The sequence below is a fragment of the Macaca fascicularis genome, chromosome 3, assembly GCF_037993035.2.
Source record: "Macaca fascicularis isolate 582-1 chromosome 3, T2T-MFA8v1.1".
In the NCBI taxonomy this organism is placed as follows: domain Eukaryota; kingdom Metazoa; phylum Chordata; class Mammalia; order Primates; family Cercopithecidae; genus Macaca; species Macaca fascicularis.
Window position 1 is genome coordinate 185,849,301 of NC_088377.1, and position 19,752 is coordinate 185,869,052.

General features: G+C 36.2%; 1 pseudogene; it reads right to left on the reverse strand.

Annotated features, from left to right (window-relative positions):
* Positions 1 to 3,098: 3,098 nt before the first annotated feature.
* LOC107129339 (olfactory receptor 2A14-like) overlaps positions 3,099 to 19,752 on the reverse strand; it is a 150,483-nt pseudogene continuing 133,829 nt past the window's right edge.

Genomic DNA, 19,752 nt, shown 5'->3' on the forward strand with positions numbered 1-19,752 from the left:
GTTTGTTACATGGGTGTATTGTGTGATGATGAGGTCTGTGGCACAGATGATCCCTCCACCAGGTACTAGGCATAGTACCCAACAGATCATTTTGCAGTCCACACACCCTCCCTCCTTATGCTCTCTAGTAGTCCCCAGTGTCTACTTTCCCCATCTTTATGTCTATATGTACTCAAAGTTTAGCTCCCAGTTATAAATGAGAATATGTGGTATTTGGTTTTCTGTTCCAGTATTAATTTGCTTAGGATAATGACTCCCATTTGCAGACATATTGCTGCAAAGGACATAATTTCATTTTTTATGGCTATGTAGTATTCCATGGTATATATGTACCACATTTTCTTTATCCAATCTACTTCTGATGGCCGCCTAGGTTGATTCCATGTCTTTGATATTGTGACTAGTGCTGTGATGAACATACACATGTATGTGTTTCTTTGGTAGAAATATTTCTTTTCCTGTGGGCATATACCCTGTAATGGGATTGTTGAGTTGAATGGTAGTTCTGTTTTTAGTTCTTTAAGAAACCTCCAAATCGCTTTTTGCAACGATTGAACTAGTTTACATTTTCACCAGCAGTGTATAAGTCTTTCCTTTTATCTGCAGCCTTGCCAGCATCTGTTATGTTTTGACTTTTTAATAATGGCCATCCTGACTGATGTAAGATGGAATCTCATTGTGGTTTTGATTTGCATTTATCTGATTATTAGTGATGATGGGCATTTTTTCATGTTTGTTGGCTGCTTGTATGTTTTCTTTAGAAAAGTGTTTGTTCATGTCTTTTGCCCATTTTTAATGGGGTTGTTTTTGCTTGTTGATTTGTTTGTTTCTTATAGATTCTCAATATTAGACCTTTGTTGGATGCATAGTTTGCAAATATTTTCGCTCATTCTTTAGGTTGTCTGTCTATTCTGTTGATAGTTTCTTTTGCTGTGCACAATCTCTTTAGTGTAATTGCATCCTATTTGTCAATTTTGGTTTTTTACAATGGCTTTTGGGGACCTTGCCAACAATTTTTTTGTCAATGCTGAATTCAAGAAGGGTATTTTCTAGATTTTCTTCTAGGATTTTTAAAGGTGTGGTTTTACATTTAAGTATTTAATCCATCTTGAGTTATTTTTTATATATGGTGAAAGTAGGGGGTCTAGTTTCACTCTTCTGCATATGGCTAGCCAGTTATCCCAGCACCATTTGTTGAATAGGAAGTCCTTTCCCCATTGCTTATTTTTGTTGACTTTGTCAAAGATCAGTGGTTTTAGGTGTGCAGCTTTATTTCTGGGTTTTCTATTCTCTTCCATTGGTCTATATGTCTGTACAACATCTTGTATCCCTTGATGGAATAATTTAGGAGTAAAAGGGAATAAGATATGGAAAACTTTAGATCAATACTAAACTATGTAAAAAGCCCTAAAACATATTAAAGCTTTAGGATTTGGTAAAATGAAGGAAATCCATGAGTAAATATTCAAATTGCCCTGGAGACAATAACAGTTTTGAGCATTATTCAAACTTTACATTTACTCTTGGGTGATGCTAATTACTGAGAAGGCAAGATTGAATTACCTGTTGAAGCTCTTGAAATGTTTTTCATCAATACTTTTTAATGTTTGAACCAACTTGTATGTAGATGGTGACACCAAACATCCTGACACAGCTTTGTTACAGCCAACATCATTTATCTTTCATGGTGGCAAGAGATCTCCTAGATTCATGAGACTGGATTGAACCACTGTCTTTATGATGATAATGGTGATAAAATAAACAATGAATACTGTTTGTATAGTTGTTAGCTAAGGCAGTATATTAATAAATCAGTTTTACAAGTATTATCTTTATTTAGGGTTTTAAAAACTGTGATTTCCTTTGGATGTACAATACCATCAAGTTAATAATTTATTTTTCAATTATTATTAGGGTGTCTGACAAAGTTGGTAAATTTCTATATTTTTATAATGCACTAAAACTATGATCTACCCCAAAGTCAAATTTTTACTAAAGATGTAAATGTTTACATTTTTAGCAAGGAGGCATGGTTGTTTCAAAGCTATCAGGTTAACCATTTTAGCAGATTAATATTGGAAAAGAGGTAATTTCTGCAAACATATTTAACATTTATGGCTTATACAATGCAAAGGATACATTGATTATTTTTAAATATACGAGTGATAACAAAAAATGACATGTCAGGGTTAACTAACAGAATGTACCTCAAACTCGGGGAGGAGTCATTTAGAATTTGAACAAGTTATAGACAATCACGAGGTTCACCTTGATCAGAAGAAGAAAGCAGGTAAATGAAGTGAGTTAGAGCAATATTAACAGTAAATATGGGGGGCAGATAGTAAAAGCTTTGATAGGCATTAATATAGTTGGCCAAGGTCAGTTATTTATGAATATTTATGAATATTAGGACATTTACCACATGAGGACCCTTTTAGACAGAGCCTGCCAAGGCTTTCATCAGTTTGGGTAAGATTACCATGGAAATGAAGTGTAGAATGTCATATAGAAGGTCAAGAACTATGATAAGTAAACAATGTCTTATGATGAATTCATAGTTGTTTATAGGCATATGTATAGCACAACACTGCTTTTCCATATACAAACCATGAGAAAAGTTTAGCTTATTTTTTAATGCTCTTATTTAGGATTTGCTGTGATGTGTGATAAGAAATGAGAAGCCTATTCAACACTTGGATCTCAGCTATGGGCTACTCAGCTCAGAGAGAAGTTGCATTAATCAAGCATGAGACATACCAAACAGGCCTATTTTTATCATTTTTTAATAAAAAGAAGGAACAAATCATAGATACTTAGTAATATACGGAAAACCCTAAATATAATTTAAATGTAGAAGCCATGTAAAGAGTTTTATTACTTGAAACTTAAGACTCATATTAGGAAAGAGAGAAGGAGAGAAAGAGAAAAAGAAAGAAAGACAGAGAGAGAGAGAGAGAAAGAAAGAAAGAAAGAAAGAAAGAAAGAAAGAAAGAAAGAAAGAAAGAAAGAAAGAAAAAAAAGATGTTAGATAAAAGTTGGTTATCATATTGAAATTAGGTCATATTTTTAGGTGTTGAAAGACAACAAAATATTCAGTCTTGCTTTGGAATAACAATATTTAATCACCAGTAAGATGTTTTTAAATTTTGTTATGAGAAACTCTTTTAAATACAAAAGCATGCCAAGAGCATACAGTATATAAAATATCAATCTATTGTTGAACTATTACGTTTCTTCTTTAATAGTAGGCATTTCATCTACTAAGCTTGATAACATATGATACATAACACATGCAACAACATCAATGAACTGAAGGACATTATGCTAAATAAAATAATCCAGTCACAGAAGAACAAGTACTGCATGATTCTACTTATATGAGTTATCTAAAAATAGTCAAATTCATAAAAACAAAACAGAATCTTGTTGCCAGGGACAGAGGGCAAGGGGAGACATGAAGTTGCTATTGAATGAATATACATTTTCCGTAATGCAACATGAGTAAGTTCCAGAGATCTAGTGTACAACATTATGCCCTATGGTTGACCATACTACATAGTGCAATTAAAAGCTTCTTAAGAGAGTAGATATCATGTTAAAGCCTCTTGACAAAATAATAAATAAATAGATAGATAAATAAGAAATCCTAACCTGTATCATTCAGGAAAGATTAGGGACTTGGTTGGGATACATTCCTTTATAATTTATTTTAATTGAGAACTTCTGGAAATATGATGCCTTAATACAGGGGAATAAATCTCAGTCACTCTGAAAGCCCAAAGGATAAGATGCTGTGGGGAGAGAAATGTGTTTTATGGACACCTTTCAAGTCATGGAAACAACTTTACCTAATTATACAGCTTATAATATACACTGAAATAAAATACTCTTGCATTTCTCTGTGCTTAGTATTACTCATTTGTAATTATCCCACATGTGTATCACAAAACATAAACTTTACAATCCAAGTCATTTAAGTACTGTGTGCTTCTAAGTTACTCAGAGTGTGATGAAGTTGAACTGTAATTTAAATAAAAAATAATTTTAAGATAAAATGTTTTGTATTAACTGAAATCAAAATTAAGAAGGAAAAAGAAAATATTAGTAAGTCAAATTCAGCCAAATAAAGTAGTAGTATATTATGATTAAGTTGTTTTTATCCCCAGAATGCAGGAAATATTTAACATGAAAACAAACAATGAATATAATTTGTCACACTAACAAATTAAAGGATGCATATAATATGGCCATCTCCGTAGATCTAGAAAAGTATTTAACAAAATTCAATGCCAAGTCATGATAAAACTTTTTATAACTTATATGGCAGTAAGCCTTCTTAAAGATAACCTACAAAAAAAACCCACCAAACAAACCAAAAACACAGCAGATAGTCTACTGAATGGTGAAATGCTAGCATCTTTCCATTTAATGTAAAGAACAAGGTAAGGATACACATCATTATCATTTTTTTTCCTTTTTCTCAGTTTTTTACTAAAGATTTCTACCAGTACAATTAGATAAAAGGAATAAATACATGCACATTTGAGAAAGAAGAAACAAACTGTAATTAATGCAAAGGACACAATTGTCAGATATACAGAAAATCTAAAATAATCTTCTGACATATTATTAAAATTATATGAAACTTTAACAAGGTAGCTTGTTACAAAATTGGTATGAAAATCTATATTTTTGAAAAGCAAAAACAATTAAAGTAAAATTTTACAAAATTCATATAACGATGTACCAAGAAACAAACTGAATAGAATATAAATTATGGAAGTAGATTTATGCCTTTTTTAGTTCTTGCTAAACTACAGGCAGCACGGCATGATCAATCACTGGAGAAGGAAGAACTTTGTAGTAAATGCGGCTGGGACAATTGAGTCTCCCTAAAAATACTCAAAGCCTGCAAAATAACTCAATTCCTTGTGTATTCAAGACCAAAGTGTCAAAGACACAAAGATAATGTTTTTATAACATATCTAAGGGAAGATTTTTTAAAATAATGGACAATGTTGCTTTATCCATTTGTTATGTAAAATAACATACCAAGTTGAAAAATGTTTAGATTGCATTAAAAGCAAATATTGATAAATTGGACTAGATTGGAATACTGTTGACAAGCAAGTTATGAAATAGATTTATTTTTGTTTCATTTTGCTTTTAGAAATCAGGGATTCATTGTTTCATATGCTTGAAGTTTACAATCAGAAGGTATTTTTTCATATTTATGAAAGTACATCACTGTATGAAGTACATCACTGTACTTCCTTTATTACATGTTTTAAGACAAATGGTAGCTAGAAATGCCCAAATCTTTTTGTGAGAAGATGGCAAAAGGATATTTGAAAGCAAATGGCGCAGAGCATTTTATCCATGGAATATTATGCACCAGGGAGCTGGGAGTCACTGAGAGAATACTTATGTTCAGGTATATGAAGGCTAGAAATGGGTGTGTTGGTTTAAAATTGGCTGAAGAGAACCAAGAAAGGTAGGAAAAAAAAGTATAACACATACTGTTACACAACAATTTCTTTCAGGGTAAGAAAAGAAGCTTGATAGATATAAAATGTTCTGAGATGACAAATTAAGATAACTCGGTCTCTGAATATTGGAGTAATTCTCAGCTTTAGAATTTTCCTGCCCTATCAGTCTATGTGATTCCCTTCTTTACATGCTAAAAGTGGATCCACTGTAAGAACTCCAACTTGTCCTGAGGTTTCGTTATTTATCATCTTTCCTTGTGATTCCCCATGCAAAGTTATCATCAGCTACCAGATGAGGGTCAAGAATTACATTTCCTTTTAATCCAGGATGAGATAAGAGTGACTTTCTGAATGTATAATTAAAACTAGAATGATTTTAACATAAAGGTATAAACAGCTTCTAGTAAATTGCCTGTGAAATTTTAAAGTAAATAACTACAAATCCAAGTCCCTGATATGTCCAGTAGTGAAAAAGCTAATCTGTACGAGATGTCTCTGTGCTTGTTTTTATTGGGTTGTTAACATTATTATCTAACTATATTGGAGCAAACATGAGTATTTATAATCCATAAGCCATTAAGTCATATATTTTGTAAGTTATCAGGAGAAAAGCCTCACTCTAGAATGACTCCAAAATGACCACTGGGTCTTGTTCTTAAAACACATCTAATCATAATGTACGGTCCCTGAGACCCTACCCAGTGAAGGTCTCTGACTTTGAATCAGCTGGACCTAGACTAGTTCATAGATCTAGAACAAGTATTGGCAGGCTAGTGTCCCTGGGCCCCTTTGATCAGTTATTGTTTTTGTAAAGAAAATTTTACTAAAACACAACCACGCCCATTCATTTACACATTGTCTATGACTGCTTTTCCAGAGTTGAATTTTTATGACGAAGAAGATGGTCCTCAAAGTCTTATATATTTTTCTGTGGCCTCTAACAGGAAAAAGTCACTAACTGTTGACCCAGAGAATATATAATGTGCTCTAACATGTTAATTCAATGGGTACAAACTTTACTAGTATTAACTGTTTCCCAATTATTGGAGTTAGATTTCCAATCATTTCAGTAATGAATAATCCATTAAAAATTTTAGACAGTCGAGGGGATATAAAATGCTACCTGATGGTAACTAATTTACATTTTCTTGCTGACTAATGGTGTAGAGCAGCATTTTATATGTTTATTGACCACTTGCATTTCTTTTGAGAAGTGTCTGTTCAAGCACTTTGCCCATTTTATAAAATTTGTTTGTCTTTTAATATTAATTTGAAGGAGTTCTTTTTATATATTGTCTGTAGTTCTTTGCTGGATACAGGACAGTGAATTTTATCACTTTGTGGATGCATTTCTTGTTTCTTAATGGAGACTTCGATAAGCACAGTGATTAATTTCAAAAATTTTCAATGTTAATTATTCAAATTTTACTTCTATTGATTATTGTGTCTTTTCTACAAATATATTTCTACCTAATTAATGAAGGTATTCTTCTATTTTCCTCTCAAGAGTTTAAGATTTCAGTTTATATGTTTAAGTTAATAAATATTTAATTTTAAGGTAGCATTTATCCTAGCAGAAGACAAAAAAGCCAACTTCCACATTTTGTAGGGAGCAGGACCCTCTCCTCTTGGTGCCCTTTGAGATGTCTTACATCAGTCTCTCCTTCCTCAGTGTCCTCCTCAGGATGCTCTTGACCTCTGCATTCTTCAAGCTGTGGATTAGAGGGTTCGGCATCTGATTGAAAAGGCTATGAAACAGGGAAAGGACCTTCTGCTGCTCCTCAGTATGGCGGGACTTGGGGGCCATGTACATGACAATGGCACTGCCAAAGAAGAGCCCCACACGCAGAGGTGAGAGGAGCAGATGGAGAAGACCCTTCTGCGGCCCTCCCCAGACTGGATCCTCAGCATGGCTGCCAGGATGCTCAGGTAAGAGATCAGCACCAGGCAGAGCGGCCCCACCAGGATGAACACGGAAGCAGAAAATATGACCACCTGGTTGAGCCAGGTGTCAGCACAGGCCAACTTGAGGACAGACAGGATTTCACAGAAGAAATGGTTGATTTCATGAGCCCACAGAAGGGCAGCCTCAGAATGAGAACTAAATGAATGGACCAGAGCCAGGAGGAAGCTGAGTTCCCAGGATGCCACAGCCAGGACAGTGCACAATCTCCAGCTCATGAGGACATTGTAACGTAGGGAGCAGGAGATGGCTACATAGCGATCATAGGACATCACCACCAAAATCAGACATTCTGTGTTTGCAAAAGCCAAATACAAGAATGTCTGCATTATGTATGGCACAAAGGAGATGGTGCTTTTCTGGTTCGCAAGATCCACTAACATCTTGGGAACACTGTTGGAAGCATAGGACATGTCTGTGATGGCCAGGTGTTAGAGGAAGAAGTACATGGGGGTGTGCAGACTGTGGTCCAGACAGATGAGTCCCAAGATCATGCCATTCCCCGACAGGCTGAAGATGCATAACAGGGAGAAGATCCAAAAGAGGAGCATTTCCATGTCTGCACTGAGCTGGAATCCCACCAGGATGAATTCTGTGACCCATGATTAGTGGCATTCTATTCCTTAATGGCAGTCTGTCAAGGACTGAAGAATGATGGAGAGGTTAGAACTGGAGGATCAATGAAAACTGCAGTTATTCATCTCCAAATAAGTTCAGAGGAAGGTTGTATGCTTGTCTTCACTTGGCAGTTTCTCCTGCTTTCCCAGATTTGTTACCTTTTTGTTTTAAATGTTTGATTATGAAATAAATTTAAAATCACAGAAAAGTATCACAGATCTTGCAAAAAACTTTCATATACCTTCACCCAGACTTAGTAAAAGTTAACATGTCTTTCTTTTTTGCCTTATTATGCTTTTTTCTCTATGTAAACTTATAATTTTTCTGAAATTCTTGATATTAAATTATAGACATGATGCCTATTTATCCCTAAGTTCTTTGTGTTTTCACCATGAACAAACACATTTACTAACCTGGCTATAGTACAATTACTAAAATCAGGAAATTTAATATTGAATTTTTTTTCTAATATACAATATCCTCCTTCCACCTCCACTCACCCAGAACCTAATCCAAGATTACACATTATATTTAATGTCACCTATCTTTAGGTTCCTTGCATCTATAATACTTACTCAAGCTTTTTTTTTTTTTGTCTTTCCAGACATTGATGTTTTGAATTTGATACAGCAGTTATTTAGTAGAATGCTCTTCAGACTGGGAGTGTACAATGTTCCTCATGTTTTCATTTGGATTACTAACTTTTCACATTTAAAAAGAATGGTACCCTCCTAGCTGCATTTCAGGAGTACAGGCGTGATGTTAATTTGTCCAATTATTGGTGATGCAAACATGCATCCCTTGGTAAAGATGGTGACTCCCAAATATCTTCATACAATACAGTTCTTAATATTTTCCTAATGTAATTTCTGGTGCATATATTAAAATCATTATACGAGTGCACTTCATTTTATTCTGTTTCATTTTATTGCACTTCCCTTTATTGCCTTTCACAGATATTATGCTTTTTTATAAACTGAATGTTTGTGGCACCCCTGAGTTGTGCAAGTCTATCTGCACCGTTTTTCCAACAGCATGTGCTTAATTTATGCCTCTACCTAACAACTCAGTAATTTTTCCAATATTTCCAACTTTCTCATTATTATTGTATCTGTTATGGTGATTTGTAATCACTAATCTTTCATGTTACTATTATAATCATTTTAGGGCACTAAGAATCACATTCATATAAAACAGAAAACAATCAATGTTTGTTCTAACTGTTCTGCTAATTAACTGTTCCTCTGTTTCTCTCCCTCTCCTCAGGCCTCCCTATTCCCTGAGACGCAGCAATATTGAAATTAAGTCTATTAACAATCTTACAGTGGCCTCTATTTGTTCAAATGAAAGGAAAGTCACATATCTCTCACTTTAAATCAAAAGCCAGAAATAACTAAGGTTAATGAGGAAGGCATGTCAAAAGCCAGGATAGGTTCAAAGCCAGGCCTCCTGCACCAAACAGCCAAGTTCTGGATACAAAAGAAAAATTCTTGAGAAAAATTAAAAGTGATACTCCAGTGAACATATGAATGACAAGAAAGTGAAACAGCCTTATTGCTGATATGGAAAAAGTTTGAGTGGTCTGGATAGAAGATCAAACCAGGCACAACATTCCCTTAAGCCAAAGCCTCATTCAGAGCAAGGCCCTAATTCTCTTCCCTTCTACAAAGGCTGAGAGAAGTGAGGAAGCTACCGAAGAAAAGTTTTTAAGCTAGCCGCATGTTGGTTCATGAGGTTTAAGGAAAGAAGCTGTCTTCATAACATAGAAGTGTGAGATGAAGCAGCAAGTGCTGCTGTAGAAGCTGCCACACGTTATCCAGATCTAGCTAAGGTTGCTGATCAAGGTACTATTGGAAAAAGATGCCATCTAGGACTCTCATAGCTAGAGAGGAGAAGTCAATGTCTGGCTTCAAACTTCAAAGGACAGGCTGACACTCTTGTTAGGCGCTAATGCAGCTGGTGACTTTAAGTTGAAGCCAATGCTCAGTAACCAGTCCAAAAATCCTAGGGCCCTTAAGCATTATGCTAAATCTACTCTGCCATGTTCTGTAAATTGAGCAGCAAAACCTGGATGACAGTACATCTGCTTGCAGCATGGTATACTGAATTTTTTATTTATACTTCTATATAGTTTTTATTATGACCATAAAAATTAAAGACACAGCAGGAAGTAATTTGTGAGTTGAATTATATCATTATTCACTTTCCAAAAAAATCTGTCAGTTTTTTCCAGGAAAATAGTATACTTTGAATGCAATTACAACTCTCCAATCTTCTTTTAAAGTTATATACAAATAATTTATCTAACAACTTTAGTTTGGGAAAATTTTCTACACACAATACTCTGATTTAGTGTAATGTCTAAAGGATCAATGTCTTAGTTATTTCTACTGTGAATTATCTGATGTTGACATAGACATAATTTTGACTTAATTTTGAAGTAAATGTATTTTTTCATACTTACTGCATCTGTAAAAATATATTTTACTATGAACTCTCTGGTGTTTTCTTAACTGTCATTTTTGAGCAAATCTTTATTCAAGCTCATTACATTTATTAGGGTTTTCTCCAATGTAAATTCCCTGATGTTGAACAAGTTTTGAGAAACTGCTTCAGAGTTTTCCTCTAATAGAAAATCTGCACAATAACATCTATGACACAAGTAATGGTACTACAATCCTCTTTATATTTGTAATGTTAGTCTTCAGAATGAATGCTCCTCTTCACTTTAATGGTTTATATTTCCTGAAAGACATTTTGACAGTAATAGCAATTACAATGCTTTTATTAAGTATGAACTCTTGGATGTTGAGTAAGATATGAACAAGTATCAAGTTCTTTATATTTGTACAATTTTTTCTCAAGTAAAAACGCTTTCTTGTGCAATAAAATGTGAGCATTAAAGTTTTGTCACATTCTTCACACATGTAGTTTTCTACAATATGAATTATCTTACCTAAAATCATGGGTGACAACCATTTAAAGGCTTTGACAGATTCTTCACATTTCTGGGGTCTGGGACCATTATGATTTTTTTTATATTTTCAAAAGTTTGAGGTATTGTTAAAAGCATTGTCACATCTTTCGGGTTTGTAAAGTTTCTCTCCAATATAAACTATCTTATGTCTGCTAAGAATTGAGGACTTGTAAAACACTTTGCCACATTCTTCATGCTAGTAGGGTTTCTGAATATTTTAAGCCCACTGTTGAGACCGACTACTCAGAAAAGAAGATTCCTTTCAATGTATTACTGCTCATTGACAATGCACCTTGTCGCCCCAAAACTCTGATGGAGATGTACAGTGATTTCATCCCTGCTAACACAATTTCTACTCTGCAGCCCATGGATCAAGGACTGATTTCTGCTTTTAAGTTTTAATATTTAAGCAATACATTTCACTGGGCTATAGCTGCCCTACACAGGGATCCCTCCGATGAATCAGGGCAAAGTCAACTGAAAACTTTCCAGAAAAGATTCTCCATTCTAAATAATGTAAAGAACATTTATGATTAATGGGAGAAGGTCAAAATATCAGCATTAACAATAGTTTGGAAGAAGTTTATTCGAACCTTTATAGATGACCTTGAGGGGTTGTAGACTCAGTGGAGTAACTACAGATGTGGTGGAAATGGCAAGACAACTAGAATTAGAAGTGGAGCCTAAGTATGTGACTGAATTGCTGCAATCGCATGATAAAACTTGAATGTACGTAGAATTCTTATGGATGAGAAAGAAAATGGTTTATTGAGATGACTATGCTGCTGGTGAAGATGCTGTGAACATTGTTAAATGACAAGAAATGATTTAGAATATTACATAAACTCAGTCGATAAAGCAGTAGCAGTGTTTGAGAGGATTGACTCCAAATTTGAAAGAAGTTCTACTGTGGGTAAAATGCTATCAAACAGCATCACATGCTACAGATAAATCATTTGTAAAAGGAGCAGTCAATCACTGCAGTAAACTTTATTATTGTCTTATTTTAAGAAATTACTGGTTGGGTGCTGTGGCTCACACCTGTAATCTCAGCACTTTGGGAGGCCAAGGTAGGCAGATTGCTTGACCCCAGGAGTTCAAAACTAGCCTGGACAACATGGCAAAACCCTGTCTCTGAAAAATGCAAAAAATTAGCCAGTTATGGTGGTGGGCACCTGTAGTCCCAGCTACTTGGGAGGCTAAGGTGGGAGAATCACCTGAGCTCAGAAGGTGGAGGCTGCAGTGAGCTGTGACTGCACCACTGTATTCAAACCTCAGTGACAAAGGGAGATCCTGGCTTAAAGGAAGGAAGGAAGGAAGGAAGGAAGGAAGGAAGGAAGGAAGGAAGGAAGGAAGGAAGGGAAGGAAGGGAAGGAAAAGAAGGAAAGGAAGGAAGGAAGGAAGGAAGGAAGGAAGGAAGGAAGGAAGGAAGGAAGGAAGGAAGGAAGAAAGGGGAGAAGAAGAAGAAGGAGGAGGAGGAGAAGAAGGAGGAGGAGAAGGAGGGGAGGGAGAGGGGAGGGGAGGGGGAGGGGATGGGGAGAAGGAAGGAAGGAAGGAAAGGAGGGAGGGAGAGAGGGTGGGAAAGAAAAAGAAACTGCTATTGCCACCTCACCTTCAGCAATCACCATCCTGATCATTCAGCACCCATCATCATTAAGGCACCATTCTCCACCAGCAAAAAGATTGTGACTCACTGAGAGCTCAGATGGTCATTAGCATTATTTAACAATAAGGTATTTTTAAATTAAGATACATACATTTTTTAAACATAATGGTATTTCATACTTAACAGATGACAATAAATTATAAACATAACTTTTATATGCACTGAGAAACAAAAACATTTTGCAACTCAATTTCTTGTGATATTTGCATTATTATGATCTGTAACCAAATTTGCACTGTCTCCATAATGTGCTTGAATAAATACCCTGTTCCTTTTCAAGCTTTGAACCACTAGTTTGAGCACCCATTGATCATCTTGCCTGATTCAATTATTAGTAATGATTATTGCAGATTTGATTTTGTAACTCTATCATTGCCTTTACATTTATTATTTAGCAATTTAATATAAGTGAAGCCTTCACCTATATATCATGTAACTATGTCTACCCACTATGCTGTCTAGCTAGCTGTCAATATGGACTCATGGATTTTTTTAATTTAATAGATTATAATTCATTAATATGATTGTTTTGGGGTTTTAAATTTTCCTAGATAGGGACCTTTGAAGCTTGCACCCACATAGTTTTAATACGCCCCATCTTTTTGAGACTTACTTTCTTCTCATATAATCAGGTGATTCAGGATCATTGTGTACATTTCCTGCTTTGGCCATAGAAACAGCCATTTCTCCAAGGAGTCTGACTACCTCTAGTGAAGAACCATATTTATAAAATAATATCTGGATTTTATTGGACTTCTAATAATTTATATTTTATCATAATTGATGCCACATTTTTGGAATTCTTCTTGAAAAGTACAAGCATATCGTTTGGGAAAGTATAGAAATTGTCACAAGGAATAAAAGATTTTTAAAATTACTTCCAAAAATCTAATATGGCTTAACTGATTTCCTTTATGGAGTTAACTCTATTTCACTAAATTAACACTAGCATTGAAGAAAATGGTCTTGATATAACTCAATTGTTTATTTTTAGGCAAAATGTAGATTTATCATGCTAGCCCCTTATTAACTATAAAGTTCATATTATTTTCTTACCTTTATTCTTTATTTAGAAGAACACAGACTCTTGAACATTTAAAATACAGATTTTAAAATAAATAAATAAAGAGGCTTTCTGCCACTTACTCCCTTAGTGGGAAAAAAAGAGAGAGAGAGAGAAAGAGAGAGATATACTGGTTGCCAGCACCAACTCTCCAACTCCTGTGGTCTCACTAATAAGGCCAATAAAGGGGAGGCAGTGCAGGAGAAGTCTGATACTGTGAGAAAGAAAAGCAACTCGCCTCCTTCCCTTTGAAGCACATTAATACACAACACATCAGCAACGGTAATGAGGTTAAAAAGCAAAAAAAAACCAACAACAACAACAAACCCTTTATTTGGCCAATATTTTCTCACTCTTGACTTTATGGCAGGAAATGTGTATTAATCTGAATGCTTATAGCTGCAAATAATGATGATAATGCTAATTGCTTGCCTTTTCCCCCCATGCTTGGTTTCTTCATGCTCATTGTTAAGTCTTTCTGTCAGATGACTTTAAGGGGTTCTAGACTCAGTGGAGGAACTACAGATGCGGTGGAAATAGCAAGAGAACTAGAATTAGAAGTGGAGCCTAAGTATTTGATTGAATGGCTGCAATCTCAGGATAAAACCTGAATGTACACCCCTCTGCTGCCTCAAATAATATATCCACTCAATCTCCCTCTGCCACCTCAAATAATATATCCATTAGGACTTTCACTTGCAGATATTGCTCAGTGGACGTCTAGGCTTCTTTTATATAAACTGGTTGCATCCTAGCAATCCATCTGCCTTTATTCTGAGTTTGACTCCCTAGTTCATTAACCTCATGCCATCCTCTCTCTTGGTTTACTCCTTTGTTTTGATGGAGCATATCCTACAAACGTTTTATAAGGTTAAAAGGGTGTGCAATGACAGAAGTTATAGTGAGAACAGCCCTCAGTATTTCAAAATCATTATCATTGCTTATTTTATCTTCCTCAACTATCCCTTGAAATTCTATGTGACAAGTGGACTTAAAAAAAGTAAATAAAAGAAATAAAAGACTCAAGCCATGTGGAGAAAGTATTTCTGTATGTCTCAGAAATAGCAAAATATTTAAAGAAAATTTAGGCCAAGCTGCAGGTATTATCTTTAATAGTAGTTAGCAAGCACTTCTATTTCAAAATTGACCTTCATTGACAAAGGTTCTGCTGGGTGAGGTGTCAGAGTTTTGGCAGCAGACAGTGGCTGGCTCATGGGTGGTAAAATAAATTACCAACAATAGTATAGGTTTGAAATGGAAAGTTTTATTAGATAGAACGCTGTATCAGAGTGCAGCAGCCGGGGACTTCAGCAGGAGGACTGAGCACACCATGGCGGATTTTCCTTAGTGTTATTTATGAACCTTAAAGCGGGAGTTTGGACCATGTTAGTCACATAGGCCATGGTAAATGATGACATTTGTAGATATTATGGGCCGTGATATCAGCAAAGATTGCACAATGAGTTTTGACATGCATGCATTCCAGAGATGTATAGAAATTCTAGTTACTTATAAATTCTTGTAAAGAAGCCTGATACCAGATGTGGCTTTAGATAATAGGGAAGTTTAATTACTTCTTCTTCTTCTTTTTTTTTTTTTTTTTTTGACAAAGTCTCGCTCTGTCACCCAGGCTGGAGTGCAGTGGTGCGATCTCGGCTCACTGCAACCTCCAGCTCCCAGGTTCAAGTGATTCTCCTGCCTCAGCCTCCCGAGTAGCTGGGAGTATAGGCGTGTGTCACCATGCTCAGCTAATTTTTGTATTTTTTTAGTAGAGATGGGGTTTCACCATGTTGGCCAGGATGGTCTGGACCTCTTGACCTCGTGGTCCACCCGCCTTGGCCTCCCAAAGTGCTGGGATTACAGGCAGTTTAATTACTTGTGAGTTCCTTTGATAAGGGTCTTTGCCTCCAGATGGTCTGCTGGATGGCCACCAGGTGATCTTTGCTCTCCTCAGGCTCGTCACCACTGATGGAGCCAAGTATGCTTCCTCATATTTATTCTTGCTAAAATATAAAGTATTAATCAATATAAATATTAATAATGTTCACGAAATGTCTAAGACAAGAATATTTTTGTTCTATACACTTTAAAATTTGAAAGATAAAAAGAGAGCCATAACCTGACACCTCTTTATATCCACAGTAGACTCTGTTCAATGTCATGATATTGTCCATGTCAGAAAAAAATTGTACTAATTATGTATATTTGAATTACTATTCACCAAAATATTTTCCTTAGTTTTATCCAAATGTTGGTGATCAAATTAATTTTTCTGTGGTAACCTTTTAGAAAACATTAATGATAAAAACACTGAGAGTCAAAAGCTATTTATGTACAACCTGAAAGCATGCTAAATGTAAATGTTATGTTCTATTTCACGAGGGAGCCCAATTTGGGTTGGATTGGTGAAGAGGGCTCCAAGAGTGCTTTACAGAATCGGTATTAAGTATGAAGTTAAGTGGGTAGAACAGTTAAAATTGTCTTGAAATAAGGAATAAGAGCTGCTAGGGGTAGTACTTGAATGAAGTAGAGTATGTTCTTTGGAGAATAATGAGGTAAGTAGAGGAAGCCTCTATTGGTCACACAGATTATGTTAAAAGGGAAATAACTCCAATTATACTCCCCTTGGATATATCTTTTACTGTTCTCCATGATAGGTTAAATATATTACTATTATTTGAAGTAATAATATTTACTATTATTTTGAAGTGCTCCCTCCACTATAATTTAAGAACTAAACCTCTATTGAGATCTAGGTTAAGAAAAGACATTCAGAGGGTAAGAACTGGAAGGATTTTACAATCATCAAACTTTGTCACTTAGTGCAAAAAAAAAAGGGGGGGGGGGATAGAGAAAGAAAAAGTATGCCCATTTTATCTGGAGGCACTAACCCACAGTGAGGAAATAAATATGTGGCTAAGAAATGCTTGACAAGGAAGGCACACTGAAGAAATTCAAGGAAGAAGATGAAGTATACCTGAACTACCAGGTCAATAACATTTGTGAGAAATTTGGAGTGATTCTTTTACAATGACGTTTTCTCTATTGAGAGAACGCAATTTCTCTGAGGTGATGCCTTAACAGAATTCAGGGATCTCTAACCAGCAGAGACCAAGAGATCATTGCCTCTCCTCTAGTGAAACTAGGAATTAGAGAGTGGAACAGTTTTAAAATTGATAGAATAACCATTGAAAGAAATTAATTTACGGCATGATCTTGGTTTTTAAATCTTCTGTGCAAAAGTCTTGTCTTTTAACAGAAATCCTGTCCCTGTCCGATCCCAAGTAAACACACATAACACATCCCATGGGAATGCTGAAAGAACAAAATGAATAAACATGGGCAATGCCTTCATTGATTCGCCTGTTAATAGGAAAGTAGCAAATTCTTTATTCTCTCTAGAGAGATATGATTAGAAGTATTACCACCGAGTTCTGTTCTCTGAATCATTATTTTTCTCTGCAGGGAGTGAGTGTCTAGTCAAATAATGATAGAAAAAGCCTGACTTACACAACTAATTGTATCATAAAGTTCAGGAGAGCTTTGTGTCTGGGCTTCACCTCCCAAGGAGTCCCCATTAGAGAGGAGAATCAATCCCAGTCTATCTATTCTGCCTTTCCTGTCTTTGAGGTTCCTAGCAAGCCCAAGGGTACGTTAGAAGAAAAGACCACGGATTATTCCACTGTAAGTAAATGTGGGGCATTTGCCTGGAGAAGCGGTTTACAGATGGGAATGGGAAAGGGGCAGTGAATGAAATCACTGGCCCCAGATACTGATAATGAAATGCTCTTGCGGCGTGGTCTCCTTCTGCCTCTAAGCCTGTATTTATAGCTCGGGTCCTGAGGGGCCCTCTAGGGACCATCGTCTACCCAGAATGTGGACATGTACCTCTGACCCTCTCGGCCCCTCCATCCATATCCCCTCATTACCCTGTGGCGGCTCCTGGCTTTGTCATCAGTGTGCCAGAGAAGAGGATCAGAAAGCCATTCCTGTAGGAAGTGACCTGGCTAAAGGGCTCCAGTGATTGTCAGGGGTTACGTGGCTCAGGTGCCTCTTTTTACAAATAATGCTAATTTTAAAAACTGAAGCAGAGTTTTTAAGCGGTTTGCTTACCCAGGGATGTATCCTCCTTGCCCCTCTGCTAACTGCCTAGTCCTGCACATTCTCAGAAGCATTGTGTCGCCAGACAAGACCCCCTTCTCAGTTGTTCTGGACACAGGCACCATTCACTCACAGGGAAAAGCCAGCGCCTGTCAGGGTACAGGTTCTCTTTTCCTTTTTTTCTGATTTTAGCACAGGAACCACTGAGAACATAACATGTCTCCCTATGATAATTGGATTCAGATATTCTCATCAATGATGGTTCTCATATCCCTAATTACATATCTAAAAAACTTAAGTTCTTATGGGAGTTAATGCATTTAATCCTCACAACTATGTTATGAGACAGAATTTATTACTCACCCCATTTTCTAGATGGGGAAACTGAGGCGTGAAGAGGCACAGAAAAGTCATAAAGCTAGTATGTAGCAAAGCCAGGATCTGAACCCAGGCTGCAGGGCTCGGGAATCCATGCTTGTTCGTTTGTTTTTAAAACTAGGCTGCGGCCGGGCGCAGTGGCTCACGCCTGTAATCCCAACACTTCGGGTGGCTGAGGCGGGCGGATCACCTGAGGTCGGGAGTTCGAGATCAGCCTGACTAACACGGAGAAACCCCATCTCTACTAAAAATACAAAATTAGCCAGGTGTGGTGGCGCATGCTTGCAATCCCAGCTACTCGGGAAGCTGAGGCAGGAGAATTGCTTGAACCTGGGAGGCGGAGGTTGCAGTGAGCAGAGATCACGCCATTGCACTCCAGCCTGGGCAACAAGAGCGAAACTCTGTCTCAAAAAAACAAAACAAAACAAAACTAGGCTGCTCCCTAGGACTAAGCTCAGTGTCAAAGTATATTATTGGAGATGGCAAGTTATTTCTGAGTAATTGCAAAGATTTGAGAAATCAGTGCGGCCCCACAGCCCCACTGCTGGTGGCCCCAGGGCTCCCATTCTAAGACAGTTTTAAATAGAAACTTTTCTTTTGTGTCAGTGCTAAATACCCTAAATATGCCCCCCTTTTCTTTCCAAAAAATTAATCCTCTCTCTATCATTGGGATATTTAGCATGGTGGGATTGACCTTTTACTTTTACAGCCTGTATTTTTTTTTTCTTCAGTCAGGGAGTGTGGTTACTTTAAAGGAGTCTTCTATTTCTTTAAATTGCTTTTTAATATTAAAAGTCAAAATATAGGAACATTTCTATTAGGAAATCAAAGCGAAATGTGCGTCTTATGTTTAAACTCAAAAACAGCCAAAAAGAAAAGCAAGATAAACATGAAAGTGTTTGCAACACCATGATGATTGCACTGGATTTCCAATCCCTATGCTTTAATACTTCCCTCAATTTTACAATATCTTTAATATTATTAGTAACAGCTGACATTTATTAAATTCCTATAATGTACCAGTGTGATGGTACTTCTTCTTCACATCAGTCCTTTTGGTATCTGTGGTCAACATTTTACATTTGACAATAATGAGCCTTAGAATACATGACTCAAATGCATCATGTTCATTGCTCAGAGTCAAGACTGGAATAGTGTTCTGGACAACACTGTTACTCCTGTTGCTTTCATTCTTATTCAGAGATCGTATATTTTTCTGTCACTGCTAAATTTGCTTTGCTCTTTAAGAACAGAAAAATGTATCCATGCAGTTTTTTCCCTTATTCCATCCACTGAAGATTGTTCTGTAATGTGTAACTGGAGTGGACGCTTAAATAAATCTTCCTTTCAGGTATCTGGTTCTTTATTGAACCCGCCGCAGGCTTTTTCTAAAAGAAAAGTCTGACTCCTTGAACTGTGAAATCCAAAATACAAAGGGATGCCAATAAATAAAAGGAAAAAAACTATTTTCCTCTTATACTGTGTATTTGTTGACTG